General features: G+C 44.2%; 1 long non-coding RNA gene across 4 annotated transcripts in view; it reads right to left on the reverse strand.

The window, feature by feature from the left end:
- The window catches only part of LOC114484740 (uncharacterized), a 198,053-nt gene extending 193,144 nt beyond the window's left edge, over window positions 1-4,909 (reverse strand). For all 4 annotated transcript variants that reach the window (XR_003677968.1, XR_008616393.1, XR_003677966.1 and 1 more), the window contains exon 1: window positions 4,783-4,909. This is a non-coding gene — a long non-coding RNA (uncharacterized lncRNA). The remainder of the gene's footprint in view (window positions 1-4,782) is intronic.
- Window positions 4,910-9,843: the final 4,934 nt, after the last annotated feature.

Genomic DNA, 9,843 nt, shown 5'->3' on the forward strand with positions numbered 1-9,843 from the left:
GAGGCTGTGCTCCGCAACGGGAGAGGCCACAACAGTGAGAGGCCCACGTACCGCAAAAAAAAAAAAAATAAATAAAAATAAAGGCATCAGAGATAAAGCAAGGAAACCAGCATTAGAGAGGTCTAGATGATTAAGTAAAGGGAAACACACTGAGGTGAGCTGCTTCTTTTTCCCTTGAGGCATTTGTCATTTCCTAAGCTGTGTGGAGCCAAGGTGAAGAGCAGAAAATAGCGATTCATAGCTTTGAGAAGTCTCATGAAGGAGGGCACAAAAATTGGATTTACTGCTTGTTATTAAGGCAGCCAAGACTTGAAGGTCAAGATCCAACAACAAAAAAAGGAACCACAGAAAACTGAGCTCCAAATTGTGAGCATAGTTCAATTTCTAAACTACACAAGACAAGATGTCATGAAGTCAAGCAGAAAGCAGCAACTAAAAAGCTAAAAACTTAAGCAGAGCTTTTGCAAGTCTCATAGTAACAGAGACAAAAACTAGAAAACTAGAGATCAGGGTCTGCCAGGCTTTCAGGTAAAAATCCTGAATGGCTTTGTCCTAGGAGAGGCAAGCCAGTTATACATCAGCCCTCATGAAGATGAAATAGATTCTCAGATCATCTTAATCCTTTTTAAAAATTAGTTAATTAATTTATTTATTTATTTAATTTACTTTTGGCTGCGTTGGGTCTTCATTGCTTCGCACGGGCTTTCTCTAGTTGCGGCAAGCAGGGGCTACTCTTCGTTGCAGTGCGCGGGCTCCTCATTGCGGTGGCTTCTCTTGTTGCTGGAGCACAGGCTCTAGGAGCGTGGGCTTCAGTAGTTGTGGCACGCGGGCTCAGTAGTCGTGGCTCACGGGCTCTAGAGTGCAGGCTCAGTAGTTGTGGCGCACGGGCTTAGTCGCTCCAAAGCATGTGGGATCTTCCCAGACCAGGGCTCGACCCTGTGTCCCCTGCATTGGCAGGCGGATTCTTAACCACTGCGCCACCAGGGAAGCCCTCATCTTAATCCTTGATGGACCAAGGTTATCTGCTTCTACTATATCTGGCCTCCAGAAGAAAAGTAAATTATTTCTAGAGGATGAAACATCATCCAGAGAAATTTTTTAAAACACTTCATATACAATTTCTGGCATTCAACAACAAAAAAATATCACAGGCATGCCATGAATCAGATGAAGGAAACCAAGATAAAACAAGTGATATAAATAAACCCAACAGTGATCCAAATATTTGAGTTATCAGACACAAACTCTAAAAAAAAAACTATGAACACTATGTTCAAGAAATTAGCTGACAGGGACTTCCCCGGCAGTCCAGTGGTTAAGACTTCACCTTCCAAAGCAGGGGGTGCAGGTTTGATCCCTGGTCAGGGATCTAAGACCCCACATGCCTCGCAGCCAAAACAACCAAAACATAAAACAGGAGCAATATTGTAACAAATACAATAAAGACTTTTAAAATGGTCCACATAAAAAAAAAGAAATTAGGTGACAAAATTATTGACATTAGAAAGAATCACATGGGGATTCTAGAACTAAAAAACACAGCTTAAATTAAGCACTAAGTAGATGTTAGATATAGCATAATAGAAGCTTAGTGAACTGGAAATGAGTTAGCAGAGACTATGCAGGCTGGAGCATTATGAAAAAAAAGGAACGAAAAATAATGGAAGGAGTGTAAGAGACATGGAACATGGTGTAAAGGTTCAATATATGTTTAATTGGAAGGAATACCAGATTGCAAAGATACCAGAATTGACAAATGATATCAAGCCACTGATTCAAAAAGCTCTACTAATCTCAAGCAGAATGAATACAAAGGAAATCATAACTAGGCACATCATAGTCAAACTGCTGAAAACAAAAGAGAAAAAAGGAAAATCTAATTGCAGCCAGATAAAAAAGGCACATTACATTCAAAGGAGAAACAATAAGAACGGCAACTGACTTTTCAACAAATACAATGAAATGATATCTTTAAAGTGCTGAAATAAAATAACTGCTAACCGAGAATTCTACTCTCAAGGAAAATATCCTTTTAAACGAAGATGAAATAAAGTTGATTTCAGAAAAACCGAACTGATATAATTAATTGCCAGCAGACCTACACTAAAATAAACACTAAAGGGATTTCTTAAAGTTAGGAAATAATGATGCTTAAAAAATAAAAAGTGAAAGCGTTATGAAGAATAAAGAGTAAATATGTGGAAAAAACTATATGAACACTGACTGTATTAAGCAATTATAATAATGCATAGAGAGACTTAAAATATATGTAGAATTAAAATTCAGGTCAACAATAGTATAAATGATAAGAGGGGATTGAGCTAAAATATTTTCTATCATTGAATTGTGGAAGAAGCAGTAAAAGTATTAATCTACAGAAGACATAAATTGAGGGTGTATGTCATAATCTCTAGGGTAACCACTAAAAGAATAATTAAAGACTGCAAAAACACAGTGATACTTGAAGGGAAATGGAATGATAAAAGTTAATTGAGGGACTTCCCTGATGGTGCAGTGGTTGGGACTCCGTGCTTCCAGTGTAGGGGGCATGGGTTCGATCCCAGGTCGGGGAACTAAGATTCCGAATGCCATGTGGCACAGCCAAAAATTAAAAAAAAAAAAAGTTAATTGATTCATCTAGACAAATTATCCAATCTCTCAGATTCCTTCAGCCCTTCATGGTACCAGTCTTGGGGGAAGCCTTACTATTTCCATGAAGTGTCACATTTTTACACGCACCTGACTTTCTCCAAAAGTCCTCTATCTGGTACACTGAATGATGATAAAATCTGAGGGGTTGGGCTGCATCAGCTGCCACAGTGGTGTCCGGATTTGAGGGGCCCTCTCTTGTCCCTTTCTCTTCATCTTTAAAGCTCAAAAGTAGAGTAGACGAGAGATCTAACAATGGGCAGCCTTGTCTCTCAGCCTCAATTTTTCATAGTGACACAGCCAAATTATCTGCCCATTCAGGTGTGCATCTGTGGCCCCTAGACATTTTAACTGCACAGTGACTAGCCACCAAGAAGCAAATGAACTGCCCATTCAGCAGTGTTTCTGGGACCTATAGACATTGTGGCCATACAATCATAAGGCCATAAGTTCACATGGACTGCCAGTTCAGGGGCATTTGTGGCCCACAGAAAATGAGGCCATTCAATCATGAGCACTACTGGTGATTTGTCCTCAACCCCAGAGAGGATGCTTCCCACCGCTCAAGTGAAACAGTTCAACTTTTCTGCCATGTTCACTCCACATTAGGTACCACTGTCAGGCAAAGGGCTTAATCACCAGCAAGCATCATTGAGGCAGGCTGGGTCACAAACACATGGATCAGCAAAAGGCACAAGGCTCACATTCTCTCATTATCCTGTAGAGAGACATGCTTGGGTTGGGTGCAGCTGGACCAGGACCACCCCCTGACAATCTTCCTTTTCACAGCATGAGCATGAAAGTGCCACTGTAAGCAGAGGAAAAGTATTTGAGCTCAGGTGCCAGATGTTCAGGGGAATGCTGAAAATGACAGCTGCCCAGCAACCTTGTGGGAAGTTGAGATCATGAACGGCCCCTCACTCTATCTGGGGGAGAAGGAGCCACTGGTCCCGCCTAGCCCACTGTCAGGCCACCCAGAGGAAGCCTCTTATTATTCCACGTATAATCCTTTTTGTCTCCCAACATGTTCTTTGGAAAGAGTTCTATGGTGAAATACATTTGGAAAATGCTGTATTTTACAGACCTTTTGGGAGATCTATATAGTATCCTACCTACATAGTATCCTAGTGGTTGTAGAAGTCCCTCCATTTAAAAAAAACACATCTAAACAACGTTTCCCAAGTTTTTATGATCATAGAACCTTTTACTCACATCACGATTGTTAATAAGCCAGAGAACCAGTGTTTCATGGAAGACATTTTGTGAAATGCTGACCTAGGGCAGGCATAGCAAATAGGTTTCAACATAATTACCAACTCTGATTGGTAGAGGTAGTCTAGAACATACTGTTGAGAAGAATTCTAAGAGCCTGTCTGATCTTGACCAGAAAGAGTACCATTATTTTTTTTTGAATTTTATTTTATTTTTTTTTATACAGCAGGTTCTTATTAGTTATCTATTTTATACATATTAGTGTATATATGTCAATCCCAATCTCCCAATTCACATTATTGACAAACGATAGCTGCCGTGTATGTAGAATATAATGGCAGCATAAGGGCAACGGACTTGCCAGTCTTGATCTAGGTTCTCTAGCTTCATTTTCTCTGACAAAAGATTCCTCTAGGTCAGAATCAGTGACTTAAGAATTCCTCCAACAGGAACCCAACTTGGGAAACGTGAGTCTTCATTCATTATAATTTGCTCATGTTCACTGAGTCTTTACTGAGTGGACTGGTCCCTCAGGAAGGGGAGAAAGTTCTTTCCATTGAAAGGAGTGCTCTCAGAGGTGCCATATAAAATAAATCCTGGAATCTATCTCCAAGCTCAGTACCCAGGAGGATGCTCTTTACCCGAATGCCCCCATGACTACAGCCTTGGCCTCTGAGGTCAGGGGCATTTGGGCAGAATCTAGGAATTTCTCCCAACTCTCTGAAGCCTCCTTGGCCCTAACACCTATTAATGTTTTGGGCTCCTCCACTGTGAAGCTGCTCAGGGCTTTGGAGGCCAGTATTTTGCACTTGAGGATCTGCTGTCTGAGATGTGGGTCTGTGTGTATGTACCTGCACATCTATAAGAACATACATGTACAAGTGTGTACAAAGATAGTGGGGAGCACAAATTAGGGCTCACTTGATATCCATAGGGTCCAGGGCCAGGAGAAGAAGACAATTCCATGACACAAACCACTGTTGCTTGCCTCAGCAGCTGATGCTTCAGTCTGCAGAGTGACACTGGAGACATCGGCAGGGATCAACTTCAGTCTGGAAGGAGGAAAAGGGAGACAAATCTTTCAATTTTAATGGGATTTTCAAAGATGTGCCAGGTATCGTCTGTTGGCGCTCTGCGACATTCCCATTCCCATTCCCTCTCCTGTACTGCCGGGGCTGGAAGCATTGAGATTACATTTCTCAGACTTGCTTGCCAATGTGACCTCTCTGCATGAAATTTGGAAGGGAGAAGGGAGTTAGAAACCATACTTTTCCTCTAGAAGGAAGAGTAAGCAAGTATCTTTCAGCAGATGTGAGTTTTGTTTTAATTTTATTTAAGTATACTTGATTTACAATGTTGTGTTAATTTCTGCTGTAAGCAGATGTGAGTTTTGCAGCACCTGCTAGACTCCTTGCTATGCTAATCACCCAACCACCCTGGGGCCATGGGACACCTGTGCTGTCAGCAATGGTTTTCTGCAGTTTTTTGCCCTCTGGGTCTCAGAAAAAACTTCCTGACTTTCTGTACCATGGTGATACTGAAAGCTAGTGGTGGCTCCTGACCTGTGCTCCTCCATTCTCTTTCTCACTTCCAGGAATGATGACAACCAGACTGCCCTGGAAGCCATGTTGAAGAGGGCAGAGATGCCAACAGCCTCGATCGATATGGAGGAACACCACCGGTCAATATGGACTACCCATGGTTGATTCTTATGTGAGCAAGAAAGGGACTGTGTCCGAGCCATTATATTTTCCGTCTAATTATTCCAGTAGTTTGGCTTACCCAGACTAATACAAGAGTTGTAGCATGTATCTAGTTACTGGTAGTCCCTGGGGTTTGTAGACAGGCAACTGTGCTTACAAATAGTGTCTGACCATCAGAGAGACCTCTGTGGGTCCGTTTTCCCCAGAGTGGTGCCTGCATGGGTATGCAGACCTATGAGGAGAGCTATTGGGGCTGGCCCAAAAGTTCGTTCGGGTTTTTCTGTAACATCTTATGGAAAAACCCAAACAAACTTTTTGGCCAATGCAATATTTTGACCTTTTGACCTGGGCTCAGTACAGCTGGGTCCTCTTGGGCAGCTGAGACCTGTGTTCAGTACAACATGGAGACAAGGAGGCCTGGAATGGAGATCACCCTGGTGGTTCTTATAAAGTCTTAAATAATCCATCATTGAACAATGCCCATTCCTTTACTATTCTCTTCCCCCAGAAGCTCCTGTGCAACAGAGGGAGGGAAGGAGGAGAGAGGCACATTGGCTGGGAAGTCAAGTGGAATAGGTTCCAGTCTCAGCCTGTTAACAACTCCCTGAAGCACCCTCTCCCTCCACGGGCCTCAGAGTCTTCAACTCCAGAAGGGAATAAGTGAGGGGTCTCAGTAGTGAGATCAGAGAGCACCCCAATCCTACTCCTCATCCCTGACTCACTATCTGTGTCTCCATGTGTGTGCGTGTGTGTGTGTGTGTGTGTTCCAAGCAGAAATCACAGCTGCTAAACCAGAGGGTCCGTAAAACCTTATTTGGACTCAAAGTGTGTTCTGAGGACCAGCATATTAGCACCACCTGGGAGCTTATTAGAAATGCAGATTCTCAGGGCCCCCCACACAACTACTGAATCAGAAGCTGCAATTTAACAAGATCCCTAGGGGAACCCTATGTAAATTCAAGTCTAAGATGTACTGCTCCAGAGGACTGGGGAAAAGACAAGTCACCTTGAAAAAAGAATGGGATCTGGAGTCAGGAGACCTAAATTCTAGTTTGAGTTCTGCCAGTTACTTGCTCCACAAAATTCACCAAGACATATAACCATCCAGATCTTTTTCTTAAATGAGGATGTGCTCATGACTACTGAATGGTACAGAAGTCAAGGGTATGCATTCTGGAGCCAAACCGCCTAATCTTAACTCTTTATATCATTTACTAGCTGTGAAGCTTTGGTTCTTTGGAACGTAAGGGCTTGAGTAACCTGGGCCTGCTGGGGTTACACTTTACAATGAATTTTAACTTAACTTAGAGGCCTAATTGCCATTTTAAAAAAATGTTTTCAGGGAATTCCTGGCGGTCCAGTGCTTAGGATTCCGTGCTCTCACCGCCAAGGGCCCGGGTTCACTCCGGGGCCCTGGGCAAAAAAAAAAAAAGACGCTTTCAGTGGTGACCCTGGGCAAGGTTGGTGGCGAAGGGGAGGGAAGCCCACAGTGCAGGAAGGAGCAGCATTGGCACCAGCACGCCCCCTACTGTTGGGGAGAGGACAGCAGAAACTGCCACGGTAACCAAGCAGGACCCTATAGGCCTTCCCGGGACAGACCCCTCCCATGTCCTCCACCTGCTTCTCATCGGTAGAACAACTTTAGCCTCCTTGGTCTTCCCCAAGTTTCAAAGAATAATTTAATCAGAGAAGTCAGAAAATGCAGAAACAAAGGAAAACAGTCAAGCAAGACAAAATAGTAGTTTAGTCGTTAAACAAAGTCAAGGACCTGTAGTTCCTCCCCAAGGGCTATAGATAATATTTGGAGCCATATCCTGTGAGCTGTTTTGCAGATACTGAAACCCCTACCAGGTGGAAGACCTTAACTGCATGCTGACCACAAGCACGTAGACCCCAGACTGGTTGGAAGCAGAAGGTTGATGAGGTTGACTCCCCGATTACCTCACCACCAACCAAACAGAAGAATGTCCATGAGCTGATCACACATCCCACAACCTCCTGCCTCACCCTGTCTTTTAAAACCCTTCCCTGAAAGCCATCGGTGTGTGCGTGTGTGTGTGTGTGTGTGTGTTCCAAGCAGAAATCACAGCTGCTAAACCAGAGGGTCCGTAAAACCTTATTTGGACTCAAAGTGTGTTCTGAGGACCAGCATATTAGCACCACCTGGGAGCTTATTAGAAATGCAGATTCTCAGGGCCCCCCACACAACTACTGAATCAGAAGCTGCAATTTAACAAGATCCCTAGGGGAACCCTATGTAAATTCAAGTCTAAGATGTACTGCTCCAGAGGACTGGGGAAAAGACAAGTCACCTTGAAAAAAGAATGGGATCTGGAGTCAGGAGACCTAAATTCTAGTTTGAGTTCTGCCAGTTACTTGCTCCACAAAATTCACCAAGACATATAACCATTCAGATCTTTTTCTTAAATGAGGATGTGCTCATGACTACTGAATGGTACAGAAGTCAAGGGTATGCATTCTGGAGCCAAACCGCCTAATCTTAACTCTTTATATCATTTACTAGCTGTGAAGCTTTGGATAACTCACTTGACATCTGTATGCTTCAGTCTCCCGATCTGGAAGGTATGGTATAATAATAGTGAGGGATTCTACTAATAATTTTAAATTAGAAATGAATATAAATAACATAGCACAGTGCCTGACATAGTCTAAGTCCACAGTACATATTATTATACTCTGGCTTATTACAACATCCTTCAATAACAGAAAGAGACCTTGAAAGTAGAATCGTCAAAAGCTAGCTGAAGTCTTCCTCCTTTGGGGTTTATTGTGGTACACACACTTCTCAACTAACAGACACAGTCATCCAAAGACTGAAGCTCTAAGCTCTGTGCCACCTGACAGTCATGTGATTGGCTTCATGCCACCATTCTGGAGCCATCAACCAGTTCCCTGGGGTGGATTCCCATTTTGTCTATTCCAGCCCCATTCACTCTGCACACTCTCCTGCCTGTGGGAAATCTGCAGAGGCAGTGGCACAGACAGCAATGCAGCGCAGCAGGAGATGAACACTTGCAACTGGCCTTCCCTTTCCTACAGGAACTCACGCAGTTCAAAGAGCAGAACATCATCAAGGCATTGCTTGATGGACCTGTCACCTCAGTCACTGCAGGGAAGACTTCCAGGGAGAGGCAGGTACCAGGGACCCTCAGCAGAACGCCACACCACAGCAAGAAAGCAAGCCCCCTCAGCCGCAGCCCGCTGCGAGTACCCAGGACCTCTGCTCCTCGGAGGTGGGAAAATCACAGCAGTGGCCTGGGCTGCTGCTCCTCAGGTCTGCAACCTCCTCACAAACACCAGGCACGTGTACTGCTGGGGGCGGAGTCACACTGTGTTCATGAGGTCCGCCCACTGGGATGGCTGAAACAAACCAACCTCAGAATCTACAGCAACAGTATGTTCGGCTCCCCCGAGACCACCCTCAGGCTTGAAGATTCCCTAGAAGGACTCGGAACTCAGAAAAGCTGTTAGTTCTTTTCAGAGTCTGTGAGTCCTGCTGAGCTGTTACATACAGAGTTATTATTATTTTTTAAACAAATTTATTTACTTATTTATTTATTTATTTGGCTGCACCAGGTCTTAGTTGCGGCATGCGGGCTCTTTAGTTGTGGCATGCAGGCTCTAGTTCCCTGACCAGGGATCGAACCCGGGCCCCCTGCATTGGGAGCATGGAGTCTTAACCACTGGACCACCAGGGAAGTCCCATACACATAGTTAGGATTTATGACAGTGAAAGTAAACTCAGCAAAGGCAAAAGGTGCAGGGGTGAAGTCCACTGGAAACCAGTGGTGAGATCCAGTTGTCCTCTCCCAAAGGAGTCACATGGACAATGCTTAATTCTCCCAGAAATGACGTGTGACAACACATGCAAAGTGTTGCCAGTCAGGGAAGCTCACCCATGCCTAGGGGTCCAGAGATTTGACTGGAGGTCAGTCATGCAGGCATGCAGCTTCCATGTGACTCACTTTAGCTACTCGGTCTACAGCCCCCAGGTGTCAAACTAATACAGCACAGCCGAGGGCCTCAGACATACAAAACAGACCTTCACCATACGTCACACCATTAGCATGAACTACCGGGTCAGACGGAACAGAGGTGCCTGGATTACAGAAATACCCTACTAGGCAGAACACGCCAGGGTCTTTGTGGTGCTCTCCCAGGAGTGGGACAAGGACCAGTCTTCCCGAGACAGGCTTTTCTTTGGAACGTAAGGGCTTGAGTAACCTGGGCCTGCTGGGGTTACACTTTACAATGAATT

The sequence above is a fragment of the Physeter macrocephalus genome, chromosome 21 (genome assembly GCF_002837175.3).
Source record: "Physeter macrocephalus isolate SW-GA chromosome 21, ASM283717v5, whole genome shotgun sequence".
NCBI lineage: Eukaryota > Metazoa > Chordata > Mammalia > Artiodactyla > Physeteridae > Physeter > Physeter macrocephalus.